At 35.1% G+C, this 27,462-nt stretch overlaps 1 protein-coding gene across 2 annotated transcripts in view; it reads left to right on the forward strand.

Moving 5' to 3' along the window:
• The window catches only part of Lmpt (four and a half LIM domains protein limpet), a 934,906-nt gene that overhangs the window by 266,950 nt on the left and 640,494 nt on the right, over positions 1 to 27,462 (forward strand). The window lies entirely within an intron of this gene.

Consider the following 27,462-nt stretch of genomic DNA (forward strand, 5'->3'; position numbering starts at 1 on the left):
GAATTGATGGAGTTAAAATGTGGGAAGAAGCGCGATAATCTCGAGAAAACCTATCGACATAATGCTATTCACCATCTGCTGTCAAGGCCTGGGATCGAACCAGGGATCCCTTTCTCCAGAAGCGAGTATGTACCACTGAGCCATCGTGCCATCTTGTGATCAATCAAGTATAGCAACTGCACTATATAAACAAATCACACATATTATGAAACTGTATAGTCAATAAAGTATACCAGTTGTACTTTGTAAACATTTCACACAATTTATGAAAGTGGAGTGAAACAAGTATACTAGCTGTACTACATATAATATGCAGTGAGAAAATGTTCAAAAAACTTCTGACACATTCCTAATTAATCATCTGAGACTTATCATGTGCATATGAAATGTTTTAGTTATACATGTGATTCCCCTGTTTATTAAAGTTCAATGAACCATATATCTACATGATAGGAATCTCTATTTCCGACCTTACTTTCAGATTTTAGGTGCTCAATTTTGAGACAAGAACTCAAGTTTACAACTCAAGAACTCAACTGAGAAGTTTAAATCTCCTTCCAACGATTTTAGAGTGTAACATGAGGAGCTCATGTTCAAAAGGGAACATTTTCACCGATTGCAATTTTTTAGTAGAATTTTAAAACGTCTGACTGTGAAAGGACTTCTGAAAATGTGCCGTTTTGGAAAACAAAAAGCCCATAACGCAAACACGACAACAGTTTTATTATGTTCTCTTTTAAATGTAAATCATCAAGGTGATTTAATGAGATGGATGTGATAAAAATGACTAACTTTACGTTGTAATTTCTACCAAAAACGTTCCTGTTTGCTTAAACCTTGTTGCATGATGCGATAGAGCTCATCTCAAAGATTTGGAATCCGTTGAAAAGATAATTTCGAAAGAAAGAAATAAATAAAAATGTTCCTTTTTGGATCAAAAAATCCAATATATTTCAGGCAAAAATTTTCTTGTAGGTCTTATATCTGGAGAACTATATGTAGTGTAGCCAAACCCAAACTATCGCCTAAATCAGTATGATGTGCTTATTTCGTGAAAAATACGAAAACTCGATTTAGAAGCCGTTCAAAAATTTTGTGGCCCCTGATCCAAAAACTAATAATTGGCCAAGATTACAATCTTTTTATGCATTTGATTGGATCATTGCTGAATTTCTTGCTTAAAAATAAGCCTCTCAAATTTTTTTATAGTCAAACATATCGACATAATTCTAATTTTGGTTTTATTTCCTAGTGCAACAGTGAGGTTACAAAAAGCGTGAGACCTATACTAAAAATAGATATATAGCGTAGCAAGACCTAAAAAAAAAAAATAATAATAATAATAATAATAATAATAACTAAAACGTTGTACTTTCCACAGTCTGGAAAGTTCCAAATCGCTGCTGAGAAACTAAAATTGTATTTTGTGTTTAATACTTCCTCATGATAATCATCATTGAGCTATATTTATATGATGGGTTTTCTATCTTTAGTCGTAAGTGATCAATAGCGAAATAGAAATGTGGAATCTAAGTTCTCTTCCGTCTTCTACTAGGAATTAAAAGAAAAAGAAAAAAGACACAGAAAAGATACGTTTGGCCTTCAATGTATCCCATCTCTTGTCCACTAAGCATGAAATGTCCTCGGTTCTTTTTCTGACTCTCTACAAACAGAGGCTAATGGGTGCTAGTGTATCGGGTGTCTACATTTTTATTTTTATTTTTTTTTTTCAAAGGGTTTTCTTCTCCCTCTCTCTCGCACAAAGTGTCACCTCGACCAAATGACAACCGGCAGCCGATTCAACGCGATATTTCTGCCCATCCTTTTGCTGCTAGGTCGCTTATCTCGAGTGCTTTTGCAGGATTTGCGTCACACATGGGAAAGGTCAGAGTTAGGTAGAAGGAAAGATTTCATAAATTTCAGATGAAATGTAGGTTAAATGTATAACACTGAAAAAAAGAGAGAGAGAGAGAGAGAGAGAGAGAAAATATGAAAATGTATCGACAAAACCGAAATCCTCCATATTCACCATATCCGTTAGAGTATCTGAAAAGCATTTTAATTATTAGTATATCTAGGATTTTATATTTATGATATTATTGTACTTGTAACGATATTAGGGAAATCGTCAATATTACATTCTGCTTATTCAGATATTTAGGAATTATTTATTCGATTGATACGTACGCATAATCCAATACTTATTAAATGTTACGACTGTTTCGAAATCACCAATGTTTTATGTAACTGAAGTTACGGGTTCTAATCCGAGATATGAACATTTCATTATAATAATTATTATTTCCTCCTATACCCCTGTTCCAAGTTGAATTTCTATATATTCTTCGTTAGTAGAACATTACTCACAAATCTTATATACTGTCCAAATTTCAAGTTTCTAGCTTAAATAGTTTAATCTGGGCGTTGATCAATCAGTCAGGACTTATTCTTTTATATATATATATATATATATATATATATATATATATATATAAAGAGAGAGAGAGAGATTTAGAAAATACTACTTACGTATTAAAATATTCTATTTTGATTTATAGCTTTCTGCACAGACCTGTAGCAAGCCCAAAAGTGTAGGGGGGGGGGTACCGGCTGAAGTTAGAGGGGCCCGATCCAACCATATTATAACTCATTTGCCAGTCTACCGTGAAAATTTTAGGGAGGCCAGGCAAAATTTAAGGGGGCTCGCCCCCTAGATCCCCATGGGTACGGGCCTGTTTCTGCAATATCTTGAAAAAAAGTGAAAAAATGTCAAAGCTGGTAAATATCTTTAATAGAAAATACTCTTCCTTCGTGGGGGTGGGGAGACTGAGTTCTACAGTTTAGACGTGGTATCTATAAACCATTTTTCCATAGTGAATCGATCTCAGGAATTTATGGATCAATTGCATGCTCTCAGACCACTAGACTAAGGATGAGAAAAAAGAAGGAAATTACATTCCTTACAGAAAAAGAAATGAAATGCAATTTCTTTTATATATAGAGAGAGAGAGATTAAAGAAAAGCGATTTTGGATGATTATCTTAACTAGTTCAGTGAAAGCGTTTATTAGAGTTGTTGATCGATAATTCATATATTGTTTATACATTTGGTCTATATATATAATATATAATGAATATATATAGACCAAATATAGCGCGGTGGCTCAGTGGTAGAGCGTTCACCTCTGGTGCTTGGGGTCCCGCGTTCGATCCCAGCCTCCGCCAAGTGAACTTTGTGGTGGACAAACACCGTGCTCGTGGGTTTTCTCGGGATTCTCCCGTTTCCTCCCACTTTCTTCATTCCACCATTTCACTCATCTCTCATAACCACCGTCTCCTTTAGCCTAACCGGCATAACCATGGGACATAAAACAAAAATTTCACTTCATTTTTCTAATAAACAACAATATTATATATGCTTATCAAAGTATAAAACAGCTCTCCCAAGCGAGGGAAAAGTTTTAAAATTTCCATGTTGCCCACCAACCTATGGTTGAGGTAAACAAGAAGAAGATATATTCATTCATAATATTAATAGCCCATAATATTCTCTTCGTTTTAGTGTAAACGTAAAAATAATTTATTTCTTAACTTACTATGATATACGTAAAATAGGCGCTTTTCGTCCTTTCCTTTTTGCTGTTTTCGATAATGGTTTCGTTTTTTTTTAAGTAATTGCGTAATATTTTAGTATAATAAAACTCCAATTATCTGAAGCTAGTTATGCGGATCGATATCATGAAAAAAGAATATTTTCCAAAATAAAGAAAGAAAAGAACCACATCGAAATGTGAACTGTACGTATGTATTCGTTCGTAAAACAATAATACTCTTAAAGTTCCTTTTTAAACAATGTTAAAATGTGTATATAATTGGAATTTTCGAAGAATATTTTTAGTGATAGTTTTTTTTTTTTTTTTTTTTTTTTAATATTTGTAATAAAAGTGATCTATTGTCAACTCATATATTAGGTCTGAATTTTTATTAATCAAAAGCGACCGTTTTAGAGATCTTTATAATATATATATATATATATATAAAATCTTTTTATGACTGCTCCAATTATCCAGATTTCTGCATATCTAGATTGTATCCACTCATTATTCCGGATAATTAGAAAAAAAATGAAATGAAAATGAAATCTTTGAGTTTTACGTCCCACGGTTATGCCGGTTAGGCTAAAGGAGACGGTCGGATAATTAGAGTTTCACTGTATACTTATTTTAATTGTAATGCATTTGCTTATTAATCATCTTAAAGGCAGATATGCGCATGTTCTTAAATTGTTCACTTCTACTTATCATAATGCTCTTGATATAGTGATTATATTTCAAATTTAGCATCTCTGTCAGCAGCAAGAGTATAAGAAATGTGAAACTATTTCTTAACGTAGAATCAGAAACACATAAGCTTTCACCGGGAATCGAACCGAGTCTCCCACACCAAAGGTGTGTATACTAACAATATAGCCACGCGATAGCTCTTAAAATGCTGTTTTACTTCAATAACCTGAGTAAGTTGTATTCATTAATTTGGGCTATCTGCTTGGAGAAGGAAGTCAAGAAAGCAATAATAAAATAATAATAATAGCTACTAATAACAGTCATAATTATGGTCAAATCTCAAAGGCTTTAAGATCATGAATGTTGTTACTTTTTCTTATTTTAGTTAATTGATGACGAACTTATAATAATAATAACTTGGATGCCATTTTCTGTTTTCATTGGTCTCTGCGCTGAGGTGACCTTTCGCTGAATGTACCTACGTCATATTATGTTTTTGGAATCTTTGTTCTATTCTGCTTATTCTGTTTTTTTTTTTTTCTTTCGTGTATCCGACCTATAAAATCTGTAAGTAACTTTATGAAATTGCATTTTTCTATTTTTTTTTTAAAGTAAGTATTACGTGTACTTCACGTGCAACTTGTAGTCTGTTGCGGTTTTTGTTCTATGGCGATCAACGTTAAAATCAAAAGTGGTCGATTTCCACCGTTTTCAATTTGAATATAGAGTTAAGATAGAAAATGGTACCTAATCGTGAAAACGCTAAAAATCGATTCTAGAAAATCACTTGTCGCTGTCTGTTATCATTTTTGCACTACGTAGATCAATATTGAAGCCGAAAGTAGTAGTGGTTTTCTACTACTTCCGGTTTTAGAAGAGAGTTAAGGATGGAGATGTAATGTATTGTTGGGACGCTTAATGGATTACAGAAAACAGCTTCTTTCTATCTATTACCTTTTTTGATCTATAGCGATCAGCGTTAAAACCGGAAATGGTTAATTTGTACAACATGCTGTTTCTATATAGGTTCCAACAATGAACTCATTTCTAACTATTGAGGCTCTACATTCGAACCAAATTTAGTTATGTTTGATCAAGCAGTTCTTGAGACTTTTTTGTCTCTCAGACGTACGAACTGGTAAATACCTATATATAAGGAATTTTGGTAAACTAGACTCCTTAAAATAAATATGTATATACACAATTCGGTACTAATGACTTTGCCTTGCACTATGGGCTTGGTAAACAAATGATTACGAAAAAAAAATCATAATTAAAAGTCAAGTCTCGATTCGGGTGTATTATAATGGCCAGCCATGCTCTTCTTGTTATGATTGATTTGATTTTAGCGTCCCTTCTACCAGTGAGTATATATGAGACGTGGACTCTCGGATTAACGTGGGATCCGAACCAGATGAGCACCTACCGTGAATCGAACCCGGGTCTCTCACGTCAAAGGCTCGTACGCTAACCGGTTAGCCACGGTTCCACTGGTGGATCCAATATGTCCATATTGTATTAAACCTGTGTTATGCTGCAGCCGAAAAGACGATAAGTAATTTCTATATACTGCCACCTATATTCTCAGAAAATATGATAGAACTAGATTATTTTTATATAAAAAAAGGAACAGTACAGATGAGGCGTAAAACCAAATCTTTAGGCTACGTCTATCATTTCTCTATTAAATAAGTGTTAAGAAAGTGTATAAATGTTAGTCGAGTTACGAGGTTTTCTTTGGGAGGGGGGGTCGGGAGAAGTCCGGACCAATGTTCGAAGTGAAAAAAAAGCTGAGACTGTATGTTTAATTACGATTTTGACTCGATATACCGGCTATCTAAATGTTGAAATGCAGTGGGTATGTTACCTAAAAGATTGCATTTCTATTTACATAACGACTGAAAACAATTGGAGAACTTTTCTGTAGTAACGGGGGAGGGGGTAAATATGGAGAGAGTTTGATTTCTCGACAACGACTTTCTGAAAAAAAAATGAAAAAGTATCCCCTTATGTTGTATTATAGAGAATTATACACGAAAATGCTCACCAACTAAATGAGAATATTAACAATTTCCTGCAGGAAAAAAACTCCCTGTCCTCCCATTCGACTGTGGGGTATTCCAAACCCCGGAAGGTTCGCTCCAGGCACGTAGCCAAGGGGGAGGGGGTCCAGGGAGTCCGGACCCCCCCCCCTTCGAGACCAGAAATGAAAAAAATTAAGGAAGGATTAAACAAAATAAAATGAGAAAAAGAAGGATCAACGTTAAAAATAATAATAATAAAAAAACAACTAAAGGAAGCCTTTGGTTACTCTTTCTTATGAGGAGATTTGTATTATTTGCAATACTTGGTGGCGAGCTAAGCGAGATATCCTGAAAGAGTCAGGGAATTTGAAATTTCTAGAAAAGTTACGGAATTCTTAGAATTTCTGCTACTATTCAGGAAAATTTCAAGCTTCCAAAAGCATGGTGTCGTTGTGTAACAGCGCGGACATTTTTTATAATTTTTTGTCATTGCATCCTTGCAGTATCAAACATGTTATTTCAAGAAAAAAGTTTCTACTGCTCTTTTAATCTGTCATTTGGAACCGACAGTAGTTGGCAGAATAATAAAAACAATTTTTTTTTGTGTGGAATGTTCTGTTAGCATTTGATTCAACAGAGAAAGGAAACCCGGATATTGTAAAATAGTTTACAAACATTATTGAGTATATAATAGTGAATATGTACTTTTTATAATAGTTTAGGTCATAATGAAAGGAAAATTGTTATATTTGAATAAACTGAGGAAGAACGTAAATATTGTAAAATCTGCAATACGTTTTTTATTATTATTATTTTACTCGAGATTTCTTCATAGTTTTTTTTTTATTAAAATACTTGCCAACACATCCTCATTTTATTGTCCTAACAAACCAATATATGCTGAGAGTAAAGTAGTTTAGATTGATCAAGCTCCTGGGCCTTCAGAATTTTTCATCCCCCCCCCCCCGCCGTTACGAAATCGTGGCTAAACGAACCAATATATGTTTCAATAAAATAGTTTAGAATGATCGAGCCCCTGGTGTGATGACCACAGTATTTCATATCACGGACCCCCCCTTCACGAAATTCTGGCTACGTGCCTGTTCGCCCCCATAGCAGACAACCTTTAAATCCGCCCATGCTCATAACACGACATTTATATGCATTAATGGAAGAGGACACATACACATATATAAAAAAGAAACAATTCAATATGGCACATCAAAATATAAACTAGGTAACTTCTTTGAAGACTCCTCCTTTTAAAAACAAAAGGTAGCAAAAAGATTACAAAAATGTCAGTGTTGTCAACTTAGAAATTATTTCTACATAAGAAATAAAATATTTTTACATGCAAAGCTATTTGTCAATTACTGTGTATAAAAATGGATTTATTAAAGGTATTTATCATCTACTTTCCAGTGAGGGGATGTTTTAACCAATGAAAAACCAGAGACGGTATGCCTTAATCACCGAAGAACCGGAGACGGTAGGGCATACCACCGCATACCGTCTCACTTCGACCACTGGTCCGACTCTATGGAATAGAACACTCGCGAGACGCCATTTAGTCATCACTGCTTTAGGTCATAAATTATGGGTCCCTAATATTAAAATAATAATAATAATAATAATAATAATAATAATAATAATAATAATAATAATAATAATAATAATAATAATAATAATAATAATAATAAGCTGGAACTTATAACATTCACCACGAAAAGTTTTCACGTTTTCCGCAACTATTCTGTACTAGTGTAATGATAATTCGTAAAATATGACGTTAGGTTTACTAGCAATAGTATATTTCGAATCTTCGTAATATATTTTTAAAGGCTAACGTGTAAGAAGTTTAGATTTAATATTTCATTTACTGTAACTTCCAAATCAAACAAAATTATATAATTCTAATATTTACATTTTTGAGTAACAGCTGTTTGTTGTCAGGATTTTATTTTGTAATGCTGTACTTTGTTTTGATTAATTGATTTATCATCAAATTAATATTCAAAACAGAACAATCAAGTAGTTCATTAAATAGCCACCAGTTTCGCTCTATTCGTTTCAACTGTTAGAGTCCTCTAACGGGAAACGCGAGAACAAGTTGAATGTTCATTGTATATCTCCCAGAGGGATTAGCAATTTGTGTTGTATATAAATCGAGTTTAATTTAAACGAGAATATAATGGTGCAATAAAGATAATCTAAAGCCTATATGCCGGTTAAAAGTTAAAAGACATGAACATACATTAGATTTATGTAGACATATAAGCGCAGTTTCTTTTTATTTTGTAATTCTGTTTACTTCCTGTTTTTCCAACATATACATAATAAATTAACATTTTGTACAAAATGTTATCATAGGGACATAACTGTTGTATATTATAAGATGATAATTATTATTTTACAAGTGTGGTCAAAATCGTCAACCACGGTCTGTGTCATGCTGTCTGTAGCGATCAATGTTATTGTTGGATCAAAGATCCAATATTTATTTCAATGAAAAATTTTCTTGTACGCCTTATATCAGGAGAACTACATACCAAACCCAAACTATCATTTAACTCAGTATGATGTGTTTATTCCATAAGAAATACGAAAACTCGATTTAGGGTGCATGGGTGCGGTGGCTCAGTGGTAGAGCGTTCACCTCCGGTGCTTGGCATCCCTGTTTCGATCCCAGCTCGCGCCGTGTGGACCTTGTGGTGGACAAACTCCATGCTCGTGGGTTTTCTCGGGGTTTTCCCGTTTCCTCCCACTTTCTTCATTTCTCATCAACACCGTCTCCTTTAGCCTAACCGGCATAACCGTGGGACATAAAACTTAAAGATTTCATTTCGATTTAGGGACCGTTCAAAAATTTTGTGGCCCCTGATCCAAAAAACTAATTATTGGCCAAGATCGCAATCTTTTCATCTATTTTTTTTAATATTCCTAAAATTCTTGTTTTACGGTTCTATCGAGTACAGCGGGTTAGTGTGCAGATGAATAGACCTAATTGAGTAACCTTCAAACATAAGAATGTTGGCCACCCCTGTTATAGACTAACAGTACACACCGTATTTAATACCTCACGGTTATACAGAATGGAGCGAAAATACATAGGCTTATTTTGGTGCGATAAGGAAAGTGGTACTATAAATCGTATTACATTCACTGCTTTTTATTTATTTATTTTTAAAAGTTAAAGTTTTTACCAATTTATTATTATTGTATTGCCCGCCAGGTCCTTATTTTATTAAACAACATTCAAACAATCGGAATAATGGGAACTCAATTTTAGAAGGAAAATTAGGATAAGAAACGTATGCAAAATTATTATCAATGGAAAAATGAAGGAAAAATACCTATAAATAATATGTATAGTTCTTGCCTTCAAACCTTTGACTAGCTGTACACTGTAAGTTAAACTCGTGCTTAATTAAAAGCTCTAATTGTTTACATTTACTTTAGTTTTTTTATTGAGTTTACCCACCAATCAACATAAGGTATCACAAATATTAATGCATAAATCTAAAATGTGACTTCAGCCCTTGTCATCATAAACAGCAAAGCACTTTCATTAATTCAAACAGTCTTGTTGAAGTTGCAGTTAAATCGTTACAGTATCTATAAATTAAAATGCTATGTTTATATCTTTGTGGTCAAGAAAAGTTTATATGCTTCTGGCTAATTCTTTCGACAGTGAGTTCTTGTGAACTATAGGCTTTAGAAAGATGCCGTTTTCGATTGCAAATTTTGTGTAGATTATTCAGTTCTAATTGATTTTTTTAATGTCCGTTATTTCTTCATTATATTTTTAGGGGTAAACTGAAAGTACTGAATTTTTAGAAAGTAAGGCGTCATATCCTACAAGCTATACATTCCAACACCACACATTTGTATACGGAGTTAGTATATTTCTCTGGCGTTTGTTTCATAGCTAAATGAAATGGAAAACGAAAGTTAACCATTTCTCCAGTCGAAGATGAATCTTTATTGTTTGGAGTGTTTAGCCCAATGAACACCATATATCACTGACATTATAATCAATTGTGTATGGAAAACGAAGGATAACCATTTCTCCAGTCTAAGATGAATCTTTATTGTTTGGAGTGTTTTGCCCAATGAACACCATATATCACTGACATTATAATCAATTGTGTATATGTAATATATTTGCTTATTACGTACTACATAAAAGAAGAAAGAAAACACTGATCATACATAAATTAGAAACTGCAACCGGAGGTAGGCTCAAACCTTGCAAACGGCGCGAGATATTGAAAAAATAATCGAAAAAATCTCCCCTTTATGGTATCCCTTGCCGATTTTTATCAAGACGGCCTTCACTTGTGTCTGTAAAGGGACATATACATATGCTGTGAGGAATGACAAGGAAATTCATGCTTATATATGAATGCTGCACTGTGTACAGAGCGCAGGTTCGGCTGGTATTAATTTAAAAACACATAAAAGTTAATACTCAAATCTACATATAGTTACGATTCTTGCCCTATTTTGAAATACTCGTAACTAAATTGAAATTAAATCGTCACAATAGTTTTAAACCAGGAAATTGCTTGCGCGCTAGAGACATCCATTAGCGTCAGATCGGCAAGCGATAGTGCAAGTAGTGACGTCTATTAGCGTGATTGTGTACTGTTAGGAATTAGAGTGTGACGCATTCAGACTGTATCGTTTACTCTTTTAGGTTCTAGCTTTAGGTGAATTATAGACTTTCAGTTAAGCGGCTACAACATTTATCCTAGGATCATGGTTCGTACCTCGTTTTCTTCAAAATACAACAGCCCTTCAAACGGTACCATTCACATTTCCCTATCATGTCCCTGAGGTAGGAAATTTTGAGAGAAATCGGGACTTTTCTCTGATTTTTTTTTTCAAATTTTGAGCCCCTCTGGACCTCCCCTATGTTAATGCAGAGATCTGAAAATCAACTGAAAACTACTGAGGGATGTTCTAAATGTGTGTACAAAATTTCAAGCTTCTGTTTTGAATATAAGGGCGGTAAAATACTTACAAATAATCCCCACAATGCCCCAGATTACCGCAAAAGACCCTGATCTCAGGTAAAAATTTCTTGGGACATTTCTATTTATCTTATGGTCATGTTTTGTACTTCATTCTCTCCTTTCAAATGGTACCGTTCACATGTCTTTATCGTGTATCTAAAGCGTAAAAATCGCGAAAAAAGATTTTTTGGTTAAAATTTCCCCTTTACATTTTTGCCCCTCTGGACCCCCCCTGTGTTAACGAAGAGATCTGAAGAATGTGATAAATACTACGCGGTGGACTGAATGTTTGTGTAAAATTTCAATCTTCTAGATGCAAAAGTAAACTCGCCATAAAATAATAAAAATAGACCTAACTAAAAAAGTTTTTTTTTCAGGATCTGAGGCAAAAATTTCCTGAGACATTTTATTTACCTTAGGATCATGGTTTGTACCTCAATCTTTTCAGAATAGAACATCCTTTAAAACATCATGTATATGAGGCGTAAAAATCGTGGTAAAAAAGGATTTTTGGTAATAAAAAATCTCTTTTCTTTACCTTTTTACCCTCTGGACCCCCTGTGTTAACGCAAAGATGTGGGGAAAAATCTGATGAATACTACTCGATGGGCTGAATGTTTGTGCAAAATTTAATCTTCTACGTGCAAAAGTAACACCCCCCCCAAAATGACCTAAACATTTTTTAAAAGTTATGACGTTATCACCCCTATGTTTCGACACAGAAAGGCGTGAAACTTTATGTAACTTGTTCGACAATGCCTCTATGCTTGAAAAAAAAAAAAAAAAAAAAAAGAACAAAATAAAAATCTTTATTTGTACTTTTCTAATCGAATAATGAAGACAGTAGTTTAGTATCTAAAAATAGGTACTAAACGGCGTGACAAACATCTTGGCATTTGAAGGCGGCGCTCCAAGTTCTCTTTAAATGCTGCTAGCAAATGAGAGGCCAGCGGTATTGCCACGTTTATTTTGTACACATCCACGTCTATCCCTTGTCACCTGATCACGCTGTAGTTTGTCAGCTTAGCCATAGCTACACCCCTTTACCACTTGGCAACGTCGCGCCATAGCTTGCGTTTTATTCGTTTAGCTGAAATGCCAAGATGTTTGTCACAGGCTTTAGAACCTTAAAGGGTTATAAGTAAATTGGTTGGTTGGATCAGAGTTCAGCGTTCCTTTCAATAGACCTATAGCTTAACGAGATCCAACCAGATGAACTCTCACTGGGAATCGAATCCCAGTCTTCCTCACCGAAATAGTCTCCCGCGTCCCCTAGTCTCCCTTCCATTTAGACAGGAGGAAGCTGTTCAGCACTACCAAAGGACAGTAAGCTTTTATTTTATTTTCCTTTGAATTCTAATCCGAGAAATCCCTCAAACATCCTCATATAATTTCCGAATCAAGCTTTTTACATTTAAAAAGAGGTTTGTTATACTTCGCAACTGTGACAATCAAAGGGTCGCTAATATTACGAGGGCGAGAGTGAAAAGACATAGTTAAAACCAAACAAATATCAGCAATTCTTTAAAAATAAAAACTAGGCATGATAAAAGATGAAAGAAGTGTGTGTATAGATGGAACGCCATCAATCTTGTCATGACTTGAGAGAAAGCAATGGCCATTAGTGGTTGTCGATATAATCAAAGCCACATCTCTCTTTGAGTTTGTTGGCTGGCGGTGTGTGTTTGTGTGTCACACAGGACAAGCTAAAACGTTTGATAAAAGGTAAAGGTTTTTGACGTCAATAGCTGCAATACGCAGGGCCATTCTGTCTGCTTTACAGACAACGAAATCTGGAGCAACCAGGCTTTGTGTTTGTTTTGCTCTATCAATGATCAAATACGTATGTGAGTAGCTGCCTGCTGTGGTGTTCCAGTTGCGTATTCGGAGGAGTTAATTTTAAGTTTAAATATTTCTTAATGCAAGGGTAAACATACAAAAATGTTAAATATGAATATTACTATTTAGTAACTTTTCTATCATAGATATGGGCGTATCTCCAAACTTCCCTCAATTTCAGTCTTATACCATATGTTGGCGGCGCCACACCCCTATTACCGCTTAACCTCAAGCTTACGCCTAGTCGTATCTCAACACATCATCGTCTTCATGGGTATTCTGTCATTATTGGCAAATTATTTGCCGCAACTGAGAAGTTTCCGACTTCTTCGTCTTCATGTACTTCTCTGTTTTGATTTCATCTATTAATTGTAGTTTTCTTCACCCCTCCCTCTTTTCCCTGCCACCATACCCAAGGTGACCAGACGTCCCGTTTTAGCCGGGACAGTCCCTTTTTTCCAACCTTTGTCCCGTTTTTTTCTGATTTTCGAACGGGACGCCTAAATGTTCCGTTTTTAACTAAAAATGACCTAGGTGTCCCATAATTATTATTCAAAATATAAATCTTCAATGCAAATTCTACTCTCTTCCGTACCAACACTCGTTGCCAAGGTTCAGACGTGTCTAGAACTTCTGAATTTTCAAATGGGAATTGAGTGTTCGTGGTTCAAATGGGAATTGAGTGTTCGTGGTTCAAGTGGGAATTGAGTGGGAATTCTGAGTATTCAACTAGTTAAAAGAATTGGTTGGTAGAACTTGCAATCGGGAACCATTATTTGTTGTGTGATACACGTAAAGTTAGAAACGGTGTGTTATCACTCTTACTTGTGTATTTTGTAAATTGAGAACACTGCTGAGTCCCAAACTGCAATCTGGAAGTCAGATAGCCCCCGTAGCCCCCTCTCCCCGTAGCCGATTCGTATGCGTCCCGTTTCCGCAAGTGAAAATTCTGGTCACCTTGACCATACCCTCTAACACGTCCCGTATAATACGGTTTCTTCTTAGCCAGTTTTCCAACCAGTTTCTCTTTCTCTTCTTAATAATATCCAAAATTGTTCTTTTTTTCTCCACTATTTCTAACAACCTTTCATTCGTTTTTCGCTCGACCCAGCTAATTTTCTACACCCACAAATCGAAAGCTTGCAATCGTTTTTTATCATTTTTGCGTAGTGTCCATGTGTCTGCTCATACTATACAAAACTCCACATGAAGCATTTTATGAGTCTTTTTCTCGACTCTTTCTTTAAAGTCCCATAAAAAACTGTTTTCTTCCTCCTAAAGGCTTCTTTTGCCACTCCTATCCTTGCTTTTATTTCTCCTTCGCACTTCATGTCATCACTAATAATACTACGCAGCTATCGGAAACTAGTCACCTGCTCTATTTTTTCTCTTCCTACTTCTATATGTGACACTGACTGCTTCGTTCCAATCACCATATCTTTTGTCTCTCTAACATTTATGTTCATCCCATATTGTTCACAACCCTTCTTTAAGTTTTGTGACATTGATTCCGCAATAAGCGCCGTATCATCTGCAAACCATATTCACCAAATCATTTTACCTCCTACTGAAATGTGTCTTCATTTTGTAGGCTCCTTTTCACTATCTTCTCTAGATAGATGTTAAATAATGTAGGCGAGAGACAGTATCCCTGTCGAACTCCCCTTCCAATCTCACTCTCCTATGTCAATTCCTCCTCTATTCTAACACTTACTTGTCAGTTCACATGTAAGTTTCTTATGAGTCTTCGACCTTTCCATTCCAATCCAAGCTTTCTTTAGAACTTCCAACAACAATTCCCAATTCATTCGGTCGAAAGTATTTTCTAGATCAATAAATATCACATATACTTCTTTTCGTTTTTCTATAAACCTTTGATTTTCTTTATTCAAATATTTTTTTCTACTGTTATTCGAATATTCGAATATCCAATCACCACGGAACAATTATTCGATTATTCGAATTATTAGAACAATTATTCGAATGACTGACTTTATTCGAATAATGAGTATTCGAAAAATACATTATTCGACTAATGAATTCTGGAAAGCAGATTAGGACTAGGCTAATGAAAATAAACTTCATGCGCTTAAGACACTTCTTGGGGACTGGTATACATCTTCGTGCTGTAATCGTCGAAATGAAGTGCTCTTGTGCGTCTACGTATCGGACACTCTCATCTCACGCATAGTTATTTGCTGCGTGGTTTGAACCGTCCGTATTGTGAAGAGTATATTGTCCCGCTGAGTACTTGGCACATTCTTTTCGAATGTCCTGACTACTCAAATCTCAGAAAATGTGTTGGACTGCCGCCTACTCTTGAGCAACTCTTGGGGGATTTCACTGCTGTTGCTCGTGTTATTGCTTTTACTCATGCTGTAACCTTAGATATCGTTCTCTGAGTTGTTTTATCTGTAATCCTTGTCTGCTGCTTTACGTTTTAATAATTACGTCGTTTCATTAGTTTTCTCTTTATTGTTATTGTTATATGTTTTATTTTTCTATTATTTTACTTTCTTTTATCCTTTTCCCTTATATTATTGCTGTTAGTTTTATTATCTATTTATTCCTTTATCTTTTGTATTAACATTTAACTACTGTTAGCTTTATCTCTTCTATTTATTTTTTTACCTTCGTTTACCTGTTGCATCGTTTCTTTGTGGCCTATATATTTTGGCAGGGATGGTATCGAGACGAGACGAGACGAGACTTTGTACAGTCTCGGTCTCGTCTCGGTTGATAAATAACGGTCTCGGTCTCGTCTCGACTAAAAAATCACCGTCTCGGTCTCGGTCTCGTCTCGACTAAAAAATCACCGTCTCGGTCTCAGTCTCGTCTCGACTAAAAAATCACCGTCTCGGTCTCGTCTCGACTAAAAAATCACCGTCTCGGTCTCGGTCTCGTCTCGGTCAACAGATGCTTGTCTCGATCTCGGTCTCGGTCTCGTCTCGAAAGTCTCGAAATAAAAAGTGTAAAATTAAAATAGTTAAAGTATTATTCTCGTACAGTCTGTCGTTTCCGCTTATTTTTTCCTTTCATTTTTGACTTAGAATTATGGTATAGTGTACCTCTTCATAGCTAATTTGCTAGTGCTAATGTTTTCATACGTGTATTCCACGATCAATGATCAGTGGGTATATCACCCTAAAACCCTAATAGTAACCTATATTTCACTTTCAGCAATAGACTTTCTCTCATATAGCCTCAGTACTGCCTATACAATTAAACTCTATTAAATTAACTCCAGTACTATACAGTAGTTTATTTCCTTCCTTTGAATCAGAATTGTTCAATACCTTCTAACGGATAACGCAACACATACCAGCACGAATGTATTTAATCGTACCGAAGTTGAAACTTTACAATTTCTCATTTATTATTCAATACATTCTGCTTTGACTCATTTTCAAAACAGAATATAACGTTCATATCTTAACAAATAGGGAAAATTATTACTACAATACGTATACGTATTTTGTTTCAAATTGATGAAATGCTTTATTACCGTTTCACATCTCCGTGTTTAATTGACACTTTATAACACGAACGTCCTGAACCTTGTGGTGGGAGCTATTACACTCATCTTTGCTATGTGAGGTCTTGAGTTGGATCACAAACAAGTTAGATTCAAAGTCCGATGTTTCGCATAGTTTGCGTCTCATTTTTAGTGCATTCTGTTTCTTATACAAGTTCATAAAGTCGTAATGCAATACATAAGCACATATCCAGTGCCGTAACATAGATTAATCGTATTCCTGAGCTCTCAGCGGTGCATGCAATCTTTATTCGAGAAAACTAATTGTGTTCATTACGTTGAAATTTTATATTGATTGAAAATTACTTGCGAAACATGGACATACATATTATATAACTTGTAAAAGGGAGAGTCGTCGTTGCCATAGAAACCACCGTTTCTTAATTTTGAACATACTAGATTCGATTGAAACGAGAAAACTTTTTATCGGACTTCTAAAGAGAATGAAATAAAATAACTAAATACATGACCGTGTTTATTACATCTAGGATTCCCAGTCACGACCCCCTTTTCAGTTTTATTAAAAAATAGAAGAAGAAGATGAAGAAAGGAAAAGGAAAATAGAAGAGGAAAGAGGTAAAGTAAGAAGGTAATAAAGAGGAAACTGTTACTGAATATTTTGAAAAAATATGGTAAAGGAAAGTGAATAATTATCGAATTGGGATCATTTCCAATAGCTATTGGGTTAATATTTGGTATTCAGGTGATTAAGGGTAGACGCATGTTAACCCATACATCCCCGATCTAGATCCATTTAACCCCAACTACCAAATTATCCCGATCTAGATCTGAGATAGACGAGAAAGTTTAAGTTTACAGTTTATTCAATATTTCCAGAAGTTCTAGACTAATATCCAATATTTGAAAAATAAAAGACGAAGTTGATGGCATGTTAGAATCGACCACAAAGGAAAAAAAAAATCAGAGTATTACATATTCGTAGAAAATTTTGACTCTCACAGTTCTCCCATGCTGATCATTCGTTCAGGCTACTTCAGTCCTTTTTACTTCCTTCATAGAGCCAACTTAAGTTAGTATTAACATTCAATGAGTTTAATTGATAACTACCATTAATTATAATAAGTCACACATATATGTCAAAATAATGGATGCACTTAATAATGAACCTACATTTCACTCACACACACATTCATACAGGACAATGTATACTTCGGGTTGTATTTAGTTAAATTAAACTAACCTAACTACATTACTATATACATTTATTACATTTCAATAAAAGAAAAATTAGTTGGACATAACAGGGAAAAAATTTAATACATGGAAAGAATGTTTCATTAACATGCATAGAAATTCGCTAATTTTATCAAGACCAAATAACACATTTCTCTTCCTATATATATATTAAAAGTTGAATTACATAAAAGAGAATTTGACAAAAAAAAAAAAAATGAAAGACAAAAATAAAAAAAATTCAAAGATCAATACATTTAGGATTCAATGTAATGAATATATATATATATCGTTGCGGAAAAAGAAAGAAAAAATAAATAAAAAAAATATATATATATATAATTGGTTAATCATTCTAAAAAAAAAACACTTTAGTAACATTTTATTAGGTCTCTGTCCCAAGAGGAGACATTTCGACGATTTTATGAGTCTTTGTTCTCACATCGATAATAGCTCCTTTTTCCAACTCTCTTTTCGCACTGTGGTTTGTGTCCATGAGAGTGTTTAATTGTTTTTGTTTTAGCTATAGACAAATAGTCGCTTCATATCACATATATATATTTATATTTCTCATTTTGTCACTCGACGCACTCAATATAAAATTTCAAAGTTTATCAAGGTTAAAAAAAATTTTGAATCCAGTCACAGATATTGAGAACATATTTCCATATTCCGGTATTCACATTAAGTTATCAACTAAATTTCTCTTCATTAAATTTAAGACCAGTAATTTTCTTTATAGTATAGATCTTGTAGTCAAAAGATTCTAGTCACTGAATAGTTAAATTTCTGATCGTAGGGGAAGGATTTGTTTCAGAGTCTACTGATAGAAGATTCGTTGGTGGGGCACACTGTTTCGTAGGTTATTAATTTCACTTTGATCTTGCGAATAAATTTGGATGAGGATTAGGGTTATTTTACTTATCTTACGACCTGCTACTCGTTTTACTTACATGCGGTATTTAACATTATATTCAACTTTAATAGTTACAGACATCAGTAACCACTCAACAAAATGTAATTTATTACAATATACGCGGTAACACTATATGTCACAAATAGTTGGTAACGGTCGGGTGTCAAAAACCTTTGGCAACCTAAACAAAACCAGGGTAAATACCGAGCCCATTACATACATACTCGTATATATATATATTCATATTATTCAATACAATAAATTTCACTTTAATATCCATCGTAGTATTTTGTCGACGTTTAAATTCTACATAACCGTTCATATTCGACAAGTATTCATATTTTATAAATGTTTATATTTTACTGGCTCAAAGACAAAACAAAAACCCAGACTATCAAAATTCACTTTTTTCTCTCATAAGGTTGCAACATTGTACTTTCTATGTATAAACCCGATAATCAATAATCATTTTCAATTTACTAAAGATCCGCATATATATATATAAAAAATAGTTGGTGTTATTTAGTGACATAAGAGGTGGAAATGTAACAAATTGAGCAGGCACGTAACTTTTAAAACTATGTAAGCACATATATAGATGTATATAAAAAAAAAATCAATGTTATTGGAAACTAGTGGGCCCAGACTACTAATACATACACACTATATGACCAATCAATAGAAATAAAAACCAGAAATCAGTTGTCAATGGATATAATTTGTATGATCCATGAATAACAAATGTTTCTAGGAATCCGAAAGCATAGTGTACCTTCCCATCAATTTCTCCAGTGGTGGATTGAATATCGCGAAAATGGTCCCGAGATGTGCTGCAATACCTCCACGAATTGCATCCCTCGATGTCTCAGTTAGTACATACGATCGAAATAAGTGATATGGAATATTGTACATTTTCATGAGTTTCAGAAATCGGGGGGGGGGGGGGCAAGGTTGAAAAATTTGACAAAAAAAATCTCGAAGTAATGAAGACAGAGAGAGATAGAGAAGAAGGAAGACGAAGAATAGTGGCGCCAAAGACTTAAGTGAGAAGTAACTAACGCTACAAAGACGAAAGTCGAATTTCTATCTCAACAAATCCATAGCCAAAATATTCTTAACATGCCAAAAGGGTGGTCTACTCAAATACGTAGACTCAAGGAACGCCCTGCTGCCAAGGATGCAAGTTCTGTGTCCATCAGATCCCAATCCCACAAGAGTTTGGTTGTAAGATTGAAATCCGATCCCCGTATCCGGCCCAAACCAGCAGGTTCCCGGATATCGTCCGGAAGGTTAGAGAAGGCGCTAATTTAGAATTTCAAGAAAAAAAAATCATCCGACCTCTTGGAAACTAGAAGATTCCAGAATAGGGATGAAATTAGAGTAATAGCTAAGGTATCCCTAATTAGTGATTTGCCAAAATTAAAAAAAAAATTAAATAAATAAACTGAATTTTGGATCGGTGATTTCAATTACCGAAACATCACCGATGGCTACCCAGCGCAGACATGCCACCGTCTGGGACGTCGTTAATTTCCCTCATCTAATTAAACTAAGAAAAGACATGAAAATACTTAAGGGGACTAGGGGTCGACATCCGGGTACGCTACATTTAGTAGCAGTTAATTTAATCGGATAGTCCGAACTGAGTTATATGAACACTGCACAATAAATAAATAAGGTAAGCAACAAAAAAAAAAATAATCTCGGAGAGGCTATGAATGCTAAAGATACAAATGACCGAAACCTGTACTTTTCGATGATCACAGGATATAGCAGTTGGTTTTCTTAATTATCATTTCTGTCATCCTTTAGAAGTAATTCCCACATGATACTACTCTATCTATTGAAAGGCTTAAGATCTGGGGCTGTTATTATGAGGTACATAAATGCAAAGTAACACACAATTCCCAACTATAATTTACATTCAAGTAGCAAACTCGGTTGGATGAATGCACTGGTGTGGAAGTCAAAACGCGAGAGATTTTTTTTTTTTTTCGTAAACATATTCATATTTTCACTATATAAAATTCACTAGGCCTATCCATTTAAATATAGGGGTCGTCATCTCGTTCATATTATATATCATATTATTAACATATCATTACGTTCATTCATTTTCTACTAATTTTCGCACGAAGTAATATTTTATAAACACTCTATTTCGTACATTTTACACGCAGGCCATACACATATCTACATTACGCAGTAATAAATATATATATATATATATATAACTATCACAATCTATCACGCTCAAACCACCACACGATCACATTCATCGAACCACGTACTCTTTATTTCGAAGCACCCAAATTGTATTTACCTTGCAGGTTTAAAAAAAAAAATCATACATGTATTTACGGAAAGTTAAATTGTCAATGATTAATCTATTTCTGATTTGTTGATAAAACTGAAGCAACAATGGAATTTTCGACAGCCACGGGAAAAAAGAATTTAATACTACATTTTTAAACAAACAGTAACAGCATATGGGCTTTACTTCTATTAAGAAAATAGGTGTTCTTTATTTCAGCGGATTATTCATTAACTACTGGACCTAGCAAGCTGAAATTTTCAGTACAGTAAGATCTCATGCTATTTTATACGAAGGTATACTCATCTGAACCGAAAACCATGTCCAATGAAAGTAATTTTTGAATAAATGACTAAAGTCCGACAACCTAGATCACTAAGTTATGCGATGTCGTATTGTCAACAAACAATTGAGTACCGAAACCGGACGCTGTGGCGCTGTAGTGGAGGCATAATTTACCGTGTACTGAAATGTATACTTGTACTCATTAATCAGAAATTTAATATTTACTCTGGTTTATTTCTGTTAGGAAAATGGTACTAAATTAACACATATTTATACACTGTCCAAATCGAAAATTCACACACTCACACAAAACTACTAACTACATACACCACTGCTAATACTATACATAAAACAACTAACTAAACCAAACATGCACCATTTAGTTACATGCATGTTGACAAAATAAATACTCCCTTCTGATATATACCGTCGGCTCTATTAAATTTAGAGGGGGCAAAATGAGAAAGGTAAACACTAGGTCCAATTGACCTGACCAATTGTTTACATAATGACTACCAAAAGTTGATGCCCGGGGGGCACCTTAAGGAGGTTTATGTAGGGACCCTTCCCCTGAAAGGGGAAAAGGCCCTAAAACGAACAATAACTAACCCATTCCCCCGCTAGAACCGGTTCAATTCAGAAAAGGGGATAGGAGCCCTTTTGAACTAACTTAAGCTGCCATTATGATTATTTACAGTACTATTAAACCTACTACATACATGCAATTACGAAATAAATAATAATAATTCACATTTACTTAATACACGACCAACATGCACTAATCAGGTCGTAATTTCCCTAATCCCTAATTGAATTTGGAATAACAAGAAAAAAAAGTAAAGTCACTCTTTCACTTTTGCTGTTATAGCTGGGCAGCAAACATGGCTTCCTGCAAACCGAAATCCTGAATCAGATATTTTCCCCTGGTTTTGCAGTTCTTTCAACAAAAATATGGGTTTCCTGGCTCCTGATTGATCATACGACGTTTACGATGACATTTAGTCTAAATTTTACCTGTTTTACACTCGAAATCCACGTCTTTACCAGCCAGTATAGCGTAGTTGATTTCCACGGCTGTGCTCGTAGAGTCGTTCTTGATTATTCTCATAACATTGCGCCGAAAAAGCCAGAGGTAGGAGAATTCCTCCAATCAGAAAGAAAACTTTAGCCGCGGAAATTACAAAGCGAATGGAAATTTGGTAAATCCAGATATAACCGGATCTGAAAGTGACTATGGACTACTGAGAGGGGGTGAGGGAAAAGGTTAGGTACCTGACTAAATTCTACATTGGTCTGAAATTAAGAAAATTTATATCCAATGACAGAACTATGTTTCGGTATGACGTCAGAATGGTAAACCTGGAAACTTTTCAACTTATATATCAGAAAATGGGATTTACACTTAATCAAAATATAAATAAATATATTATACAGTGGGAATATGGTTATTAATGAAACCTTTCGATTCATTGTATTTAATTCGAAGTAAAGGGAGTAAATAAATTGTGTAGCTAAACCGAAATTGAATAAAAAAAAATTACTAGGTACAGGGTGCGTAAAAAAAAAAATTGCCATTACTTTCAACTGTAATGGTACATTACAGTTTTCCCCGGCCCATTAACAAAAATTTTGTTAGAATAACAAAATTTTGCTAATTGGGAATACTAACTACTGATGCTTGTTAAATTAACACACTCATTCATCTCATTCAAACATTACCAGTCACACTAGGACAGTATATTATATCTACTTGGGGTATTGCGCGAGTAATTCATTACGTTTATCTTCTGTACAATTGAAAATCTTTAAATTTCGAAAATTGTGAGTTCCGATACTTTTTTTTTTTTTTTTTTCAGTAGTGTTCATATAGCAATAGAGCGGATAGAAGTCCTAACTGTGACATCAACAGAGACAACTCGTGAGGCTTCACTCGCCGAGTAGCATATCAAATGACATTAGGATGCAGTTTCCCGTCTATCACTGCCATTTAATATTGTTCTAGGCTCACCGTTACCACGCACTTGCGAAGGGACTGAATTCTGGGGTAGATTTACATCATTGTTACTATTATTGTTATTATTATTGCCCTGACTATTACCGTTCTCCCTTCTTCCGTACGTCCTGTTAAAATTCCTCCTGGTGTTATCGCCCCTATCCGGGTTCGATGCCATGTTGGTACGGTCATAGGGACGATAACTCCGGCGATTGTTGAACATGGGCCGATTCCTAAATAGTCGCCGGCCATTATTGTTGTTTTCTGAGCCATACCCACTAGGATAACGAGATCCAGCTTGGGTATAACTCAGGAAATCCGTCTGGCAACTTGCCGTTACCTTCGTCTTCGTCGGTTTTAGAATCTTTGCCTGTCGGGCGAAGTATCGTTTTGATGGACCACCAACTTCCTTACCGCACAAGGCAGCTAACCGTGAGGTGACTTCTCGCACCGTTTGGCACAAGTGGGACGCTATGGCCCGGGACTCATCAGGTGGAAGAGCGTTAACTATAATATCTACCAGTTCGGCCTGAGAGGGATGTTCAGCTATCTGATAATATAGTTCGATAATTTTCCAAGCATAGTCCAAGAGGGATCCATACTTGGAGCGATCATACCGGAGTGATTGTAAGTTTCTTTTTTGGAGTCGTTCGATGTGCTCATTACAATATTCTTCTTTGAAAAGAATCAAAAAATCACCGAACGTCCGGATTTGGTATTTAACCGAAGCAAACCATGCGCCCGAAGCGGCGATCAAACATTTTTCAACTATTTGTAGGCGTTCCCCATCAGTAAGTTTATACATGTCTAAATATTGCTGCAGTCTCCGCAGGAAAACTCGAGGTAACCCGTTAGTAATGTTCCCATCGAAAGTGGGAAAACGTTCAATATCCCGGAGGGAAACTTTAGAGCTCATACTATACGGGGCAGGAAAAGAATCCAGTGGAATCAACGCGTTATCCTGAGCAGTTGGGGTTGTCACCGGATTTGCCACCGACGGAGTGGTCACTGAACTGAACGCTCCCATATGACCAAGAGAGGTTTTGTAATTTGTGTTGACCATGTAAGGTTCGAATTTAGGACCCACCACTGCAGTAACTGACGGTCCGGCACACCTCCTTTCCCCTCCTGGCAGCACGCTGTAAGATTGTACCATTCCAAAGGTAGAGTGAGCATTTACGCTAGTGACTGTTGTAGTCACAACACTCGACTGCATCGGTACATCGAAATTACTCAACCATGATTTCGAGGTTGGCTGATGCGGGGGACAATACATGGTTGTGTCCCGTGCATCAGGCAACACTTGACTCTTTCCCGGGAGGACGTTACTCGTTTCTGGGAAATTTTTCCCTATAGAATCGCTATCAGGAAAAGGATAGGAGATGTCAGACTTGACGATTTCCAGTTTAGTAATCTTCCCCTTAATACTGTCTACCTCAGTTTGAATTCGACTAATTCTTTGATCAACCGACTCTAGTTTAGTTTCTATTGATAGGTCGGATATTACAACATTCAATTTACTTATTTCAGCCTGCTGCTGTTCAACCTTTCGTTCGATGTCACCAAATCTTTTGTTTGTACCCTCAAACCTTACATCTATTTCGTTTAGTTTCTCATTTGTTTCGTCTCTGAGCTGCTCGGTAGACTGTTGGGCCTGGTATCTAACCTGCTCCAGTTCAGTAGACGTTTGTTCTTTCAATTTACTAATCGAAGAAGCAAAGTCTAAACAAATCTGGTCAAATTTGTTGTTTAATACCTCGAATCGAGCGTCGGTCTCTCGTTTCGAGGTATCAAACTTCTCATTTATCTCACGCCTTAAGTTTTCACTATTCTGATTTATCTCACGCCTCATTTCTGCATTCTCACGTCTCAGATCTGCACCATTCTGTTCTATTTTAACTTCCATGTTAGTGAATTTTTCATGCATCATTTCCATCATCTGGCGAATTAATGCAGACGTGTCAGACCCTCCAGATGACATTCCTTCCTTCGGGTTTGCCGTCTGATCCCGAGAATCACTGTGATTTTCATTTTTTTCCCCATCGTCGAGGTCAGATATCTCCGCTGGAGATATTTGGCCTCGGTCCTTTTCACAATCCTCACAATATTTTTCTATTTCGCCGGTTTGCACCTTTTCTGCATTTTCAGCAGTATCATCTAAATTGGAACAAGCAAAGTGGATCCATTTTTGTCCACAACCGGTGCATCTAATTAATCTTCGCGGGGCGCGAGATCTTTTCTCTTTTTCATTTAATGTGCATTGAGTGCACGTGATTTCACACTCGCCCTGTGACACCACAACCTTTTTTGTTGCCATAGCTTTGAGACACTTTACACTTTACAAAAGACAAGATATATATAGCAAAAATACACATATACTATAAAATACTTATTTGCTATCCAGACAAGTATTATTCATGACTTAAAGGACTCCCATTCTCTTTCCTTCCTTGAAACCCTTCTAGCGTTTAATTCTAATTTTAGAAAAAATTTTGACACTCCTTCTCTTTTTCCCCCTTAGAAAAGGAAACAAAAATGACAAAGTAGCCAACGACTCTACTTATTTCATTTGACTATAAAATTTCTCTTATTAATTTCAATGTTATAATCAATTCAACATGCCTTCAACCTCACTCTTTGACATTCTTAACAAAAATTTCAAATCTATCGGTCGCCATTTAAACTGAGATCCGTTGCCATGGAAACAAACGTTGCCATAACAACCATTCTTATCGCGGTTCACCAACTCAAACTGATTGGCATGATAACTGGTATTATTCAATAAGCATTTTCAGATCCGTTACCACAGTAAACATGGTTACCATAGCAACAGTCCTGTCACGTGTCGCCAATTTAAAACCTGTAAAAGGGAGAGTCGTCGTTGCCATAGAAACCACCGTTTCTTAATTTTGAACATACTAGATTCGATTGAAACGAGAAAACTTTTTATCGGACTTCTAAAGAGAATGAAATAAAATAACTAAATACATGACCGTGTTTATTACATCTAGGATTCCCAGTCACGACCCCCTTTTCAGTTTTATTAAAAAATAGAAGAAGAAGATGAAGAAAGGAAAAGGAAAATAGAAGAGGAAAGAGGTAAAGTAAGAAGGTAATAAAGAGGAAACTGTTACTGAATATTTTGAAAAAATATGGTAAAGGAAAGTGAATAATTATCGAATTGGGATCATTTCCAATAGCTATTGGGTTAATATTTGGTATTCAGGTGATTAAGGGTAGACGCATGTTAACCCATACATCCCCGATCTAGATCCATTTAACCCCAACTACCAAATTATCCCGATCTAGATCTGAGATAGACGAGAAAGTTTAAGTTTACAGTTTATTCAATATTTCCAGAAGTTCTAGACTAATATCCAATATTTGAAAAATAAAAGACGAAGTTGATGGCATGTTAGAATCGACCACAAAGGAAAAAAAAAATCAGAGTATTACATATTCGTAGAAAATTTTGACTCTCACAGTTCTCCCATGCTGATCATTCGTTCAGGCTACTTCAGTCCTTTTTACTTCCTTCATAGAGCCAACTTAAGTTAGTATTAACATTCAATGAGTTTAATTGATAACTACCATTAATTATAATAAGTCACACATATATGTCAAAATAATGGATGCACTTAATAATGAACCTACATTTCACTCACACACACATTCATACAGGACAATGTATACTTCGGGTTGTATTTAGTTAAATTAAACTAACCTAACTACATTACTATATACATTTATTACATTTCAATAAAAGAAAAATTAGTTGGACATAACAGGGAAAAAATTTAATACATGGAAAGAATGTTTCATTAACATGCATAGAAATTCGCTAATTTTATCAAGACCAAATAACACATTTCTCTTCCTATATATATATTAAAAGTTGAATTACATAAAAGAGAATTTGACAACAAAAAAAAAAAATGAAAGACAAAAATAAAAAAAATTCAAAGATCAATACATTTAGGATTCAATGTAATGAATATATATATATATCGTTGCGGAAAAAGAAAGAAAAAATAAATAAAAAAAAATATATATATATATATA

This window comes from Thermobia domestica, chromosome 5, assembly GCF_964235325.1.
Source record: "Thermobia domestica chromosome 5, izTheDome1.hap1.1, whole genome shotgun sequence".
NCBI lineage: Eukaryota > Metazoa > Arthropoda > Insecta > Zygentoma > Lepismatidae > Thermobia > Thermobia domestica.